The sequence below is a fragment of the Mustela nigripes genome, chromosome 5 (genome assembly GCF_022355385.1).
Source record: "Mustela nigripes isolate SB6536 chromosome 5, MUSNIG.SB6536, whole genome shotgun sequence".
NCBI lineage: Eukaryota > Metazoa > Chordata > Mammalia > Carnivora > Mustelidae > Mustela > Mustela nigripes.
In genome coordinates this window covers 90,609,835-90,615,764 of record NC_081561.1, presented here as the reverse complement: position 1 = coordinate 90,615,764, position 5,930 = coordinate 90,609,835, and the positions used below count along the sequence as shown (strand labels likewise).

Here is a 5,930-nt window from a genome sequence, read left to right as displayed (position 1 = left end):
CTTTGTGATAATAATTTTAATCACTCAGTCATTGTGTTTTCCAGTGTGTCCACTGTATTGTTATTATTTTCTCCTTGCTGCTAATAAAAAATTATGCAGATATCCTGGTCCTTACCAAAATTTACTCCCTAGATTTCACATTTCTTTATGATCCTTGCCTGAATTCTTCTTTACTGTGATGCTTACAAAATGATGATTTTCCTTATACAATATTCACACCATGTTTACAACATGCTACCATAAACAAGAGCTTTCCCTTCTTCTTCACACTTTGTTTCATTTTATTATCTGTGTGGAATTGTAGATTTCTGTTTTTTAATGATTTATGATTACTTATTGCCTTTAATTATTTTATTTCTTAAATTGTCCCAGTGGGAGCTCCTTCAAACTATTCTCTGTGTCCATGTGACAAGTCCTCCTTATTTGGGGAAGGGAGCATTTCCTTAAGTTTTCAACAAAAGTGTGGTTCACAGCTTTCTAACACAATCTACTCAGGTGCTTTCCTGATGTAATCTGAATCCAGCCCGCATATGCAGAGGATTGGTAGAGACGGAAGAAAGAGGCAGGACACTCCATATTGATAGGTGGCAATTTTAATAATAGCAAAGAGAGCTTACATATGAGGCTTGTCTTGGGCAGCAACAAAATGAATGTTTTCCCACACCTTCCCTTCAAATCTTGAGAGGCCCTAATGGCTCAGTCGCGTAGACTGTGCGGGTACTTTCAACATCACATCATCATCTTTAGGCTTGTCCTTGGAGTAGCATCTGGGAGTGGGAAAAGCAAGCTGAACTCATGTTCTAAGGACAGGGGAAGGGATGAGGTGCCTTGGGGTGCCAAGATCTAGCTCATGGGTCAGTCGGTGGTTATACCTCTTTGACCCTGTTCTTCAACAAAAGCGATTTCTCAGTATCTTATTGTACTTAGCTTACCCAACCTAGAAAATTGTCATTTCTCCAAGAATCTCCGATTCCTTTTAGTGGAGATGGTGTCAGAAGTCAAGATCTGGGGTTGTATTCATTTTGTTACTGGGAGTGTTACTGCTCCAAGGTTCTTTCAGCAAATAGAGCTAGGAAATATGCATGTTTGCATGTGTTTGTTTATATTATGTCTGCATGTGGAAACATACATATACTGAAATATTTACACATTTTAGAAATGAAGAGTTCACATCAATACCTCCAATTCCAATCCACCCTCTCAGGGTAACTCTCTTGCCTTCCACAATACCATAATAGGATGTTGGGAGAGCTTTCTGACTACTCTATAGACAATGTACTCTAGGGTAGGCAAGTGTGGAAGTAGGAATGCCAGCTGGGAGATATTGCAGCAGTTCAAGGAACAAGGAATGGTGACTTGGACAAGAGTGACAGTGGTAGAAGTCATGAGAAAAGGTCACGCTTTTATTTTTAAGGTTCAGATTATACAGTAAGGGCAGGATATGTTGTGTGAGAAAAGGAGAGAAGCCATATTTTACTCCTAGAGATTTAATCTGAGTACTGGGTCTGACTCAGTTGGCAGAATTTTCAGTGGAATTGATTTGACACTTTAAAAAAAAGAGCTCCTTTTTAGTAGGATCCATTTAAGATGTGGAAGTGAGCACATGTTCAAGATGACCAATGAAGTCTCCACAAGTCCAGATTCTTTCATTAGGAAAATATTTAAAACTCAAACACTTATATATTTCCTTTACCCTACCTCAGGGAGGTGTTTGGGATACACAAATTTCAGAGGGGAAGCTGTGTGGCTGAGGGAAATATATGGACTTGCCTAATATGAACAAGTTCTGGGTGTAAAGTAAGAAAATGAGCCTGCTTTCGAGACATTCCTTTATTTTATTCTTAAAATTTATTTTACTGCAGTAAGAACATTTAACATGAGATCTACTCCACCCTCTTAACAAATCTAAGTATACAATACAGTACAGTTGTCTAGAGGTACAAGGCTGTACAGTAGATATCCAAATAATTCCTTAACCTCAGAACACATTCAATGTACATTCCAAAGAAATTGCAAAGAAAGCAGGAATTATGTTGCCCACTGTTCCAATCATTATACACTGTTATATATCACAATCATGGAGGAACAAAAAGACCCACTGTCCACTAAGAATATAACTACTTTCCCCTTCCAGTGGCAGACTGGAGAAGACATGCAGAAATGGAAACTTGCAAGGGGAAGGAAAGAAGGAAGAACAGGCCATCAGCCTTGAACCTCACATAGCTGAAGGAAAAATGTATTTGGTGTGTGCCACATTTTTGCCTCCCCTAATGACACTTTTGTCCATGTCACCAACCTTCCTGGCAAGGAAACCATCTGCTGTGTGACTGGGGGATGAAGGTGAAGGATGACCAAGATGAGTCCTCTCTCTACACTGCTGTGTTGGCTGCCCAGGATATAGACCAGAGGTGCAAGAAGCTGGGCATCACTGCCCTTCACATCAAATTCCGGGCCACAGGAGGAAATAGAACCAAGACCCCTGGACCTGGAGCCCAGTCATCCCTCAGAGCCCTTGCCTACTCAGGATCGAAGATAAGGTGGGTGGAGGATGTCAACCTCATACCCGCTGATAGCACACACAGAAAAGGGGGTCAACCTGGTAGCCATCTCTGAACAGGATTCCTCAAATTATTGTTTTCTCTGAATAAATTGCCTTTGTGTAAGAAAAAAAGAGAATATAACTACATACATTTCTTTATGTTTCCCTCAGTCATGTTAACAGACACACAATTCCTACACTAAAGCCATTATGCACACTTTATGATGTATTTAACTTTTATTTCCTGCTTTATGTCTATTGAGTATTATAAGAGAAGCATTTAAAATGTTTCTCACTATTCCCTGTTTGGGATTACTCATGTCATCTTTTTATAATGTAGATAATCTCTTTCTCCCCTCCTCCCCAGAAACTTCCAAACACATAAAAGCTTCCAGAGTACAGACTTCACAACTCTCATTATCATGCTCTACCTTATGGCTTACATCCTAACTTACTTGAGGATGGGAATGTGTTTCAAATCACATAAAGAATAATGATTAATAATTTATCTACTGATTCATTTGATCCTTTAACCAGATCCCAGCATGTCAAATCTAAGCCCGCTTTCATAGGCAGACCTACTAAACAATCTGATCCACTTTCTTTACTATGGACATTGTTCTCATGAACGAAATTCCCCAGCAATGGCTGGATAGGCACTTGGGTACAAGTTTATCTAAATATACACACAACAGCCTATCTCAGACCCGGAGAGGAATCTCAGCTATCCATGTTTCCCAGGTCTGGATAGACAGTTCCAGTGGGTGATGACACCTGAGGAACAGCTTCCTGTCTGTTCAGTCTAGGACTGCATACTCTATATCTCATGCAAAATTCCAAAGCTCTATCTGAAAATTCTGAACACTGCGGAGCATTCCTTATCTCTGAGAGCCCAGGGGCCAGTGGAACCAGCACTTCCTGCATTATCGAAACAGGAAACAGAGAATATGATTTATTGAAGATGTTTCATGTTATACTTGTGCATCACCAAGCTCCATACTGCATGAATGTTGACCTCCTCTGCTTCTGGAAACATTAAAGTCTATAATGTACTCGCCCAGAAAATGTAAAGGAAGATTCTTTAGGTGTGGAATAGATGGTGATATGTTGACCTTCAGTCACTTGAGAAACCTGACTGGGATAGACTGATAGGAGGAGGAAGTTGAGGCAAAGGAAACGACTCAGAACTTAAAAAGCCAATTGTTTTAAAGCTGCAGCGTCTGTGGGAATGTGATTTCATACTCATTTTCCCATTACAGTGTTGTTTGCGGTGTACTCCCCTCACTGTACTCCCCAGGAGATGATACGTTTACAACTTTTTGGACCTAGACATTTTAACATTTATTTTAAGAGAATGCAAATAGATCAAAATTTGAACATCTAAGTCCAAAATATCACCCACATATAGGAATAAAAGAGTACAATTCTTATATTGGAGAAAGGGGGCTGCACCTTGCACCTCACAGCCACTTTTCTTGACATTTTGTTAGCTATTTCCTGGTAGCAATTCTCAGTGAGGTGTTACCTGGAATTCTGCCAAATCAGTCTTACACAATTTGTTATAATGACCATAGGTCACGATCTTTAACTGTTGGCAGGTGTTCTGGGCTTGCCCTCACTTGAGGAGCCCCAGTTAATCCAGTTTGGTAGAATTCTTTTCTGTTTAGTTCTTGAAGATCCTTTTATATACTCTCTTAACCAGAAAAATTAGCTAGCTTGAGCTCACACACTCAAATTTCAATGCTGCTTGGAGGGTCGATTTTCAAGAGCTGAGGAACTCTGTTGAGAGCTCTTCACATATCTCTGTCTATTCTCAAAAGATTTTTCAGTGTATTTGTGAAAATAAAAGGAATGTCATAGATAGCAACATATTGTCAAGGGTTACCTGACTGCTCTATATATGCATGTATTAGTCAGCTTGGGTTGTTGTAACAAATATCATAGACTGAGCGACTTGAACAACAGATTATTCATTTCTCACGCTTCTAGAGGCTGCAAAATCCAAGATCAAGGTGCTGGACAAATCTGTTCTCAGTGATCTCTCTTCCTGGCCTGCAGAAGACCACCTTGACAAAAGAGTATCTGTCATCTGGAAAGATAACCTTCTTAAGCAGCTATGATTTCAATAAGTTCAAGAGCAAGAGAAAGTTTGCTGCTCTTGGCTGCAAATGCGTTGGGTGTTTCCAGGACCCGCAGGGTATTCATTCAAAGCCCAGTGTCAAAAGATAGCTTAAACTACAAAACCTGTTTGTGATGCAAACACTAGGGACAGTTTGGCCCTTAGGCACCTTTCAGAGCTGTGCCTGCCCAGGTTTTAAGAGTGGGGAACTAGGAGATAAGGATGATTTTTCTAGTTATCTGGGGCTTCTGGTTCTCCCTTCTGCCCATCTATCCCCATCCATTGAAGTCATTATGCATTCTTGGATTCTCTCACAACCTCACCCGTTGGTGACAGGCTTTCCTTCCTATCATGTTGCCTCTCACTCTAGGGCTGCCTCCTCACTCCAGAAAGGACACCCCTCCAGGCTCCATCTAGCCTTAGGCATTTGGAGATTAAGAACAAAAATGAAAACACACACACATAGAAATATATTACTTGTCCAGTGTTCTCAATATCCCTGAGGTGGTTGTATTGTGATATCCCAGTCCCTTTACATTTTCATTACAACTGAGCCCAGCTGATTTTCCTCCAGTCACCAAATAAACACAAAATGGACAGTCCCACTTTCTTCTATTTTTATCAGACTGCCTGCCCTACTCTTCCATGCTAATACTAACTATGACAGGTGACTAAGTTATCTGTTCTATTGTAATTGTTTTTTATGGTTAACCTTTATTTTAAGCAGGTGCTAACTTTTCTGTGAAGGGCTTTTCTCCCAGTGTGGTTAAAAGATTATTGAGTACTGTGGAGAAATAAAGAAGTTATATTACATTTCTTTTCAAAGGTTTTAATTTTTATTAATATCCAGATAATGTAACCAGCTCACTTCTCCAGGTCCCTGTCCTTCTGACTGTTGAGTTCAGGTAGTAATATATAAAAGAAAGAATGGCTATGGACAGGTTCACAAAAACAAGTGATTACCTGGAATAACCTATAAATGCTCAGAAAACTCCCATGCACTATGTTCATGACACAGCAGAATTCATTACTCAAAACTCATTCCTGTCTTGAAGTCTAACCAGAGTCCCTTAAACTTTCACACACAGGAATGTCTTTTTCATGATAAAAAAAAAAAAAAAATCATAGATCTATAATAGGGAAATGTTGACTGAGAAAATATCTGAAATATTTGAGAATATCAAAACATCAATTCAACATTTTAAGATACAATTGGATTTTATCAGTGGTCATATCATCTAGATACATTTGAATAATGATAGCACATATGTG

At 39.5% G+C, this 5,930-nt stretch overlaps 1 pseudogene; it reads left to right on the top strand.

Moving 5' to 3' along the window:
- Positions 1-1,273: 1,273 nt before the first annotated feature.
- Positions 1,274-2,613, top strand: LOC132018676 (small ribosomal subunit protein uS11-like; annotated as a pseudogene).
- Positions 2,614-5,930: the final 3,317 nt, after the last annotated feature.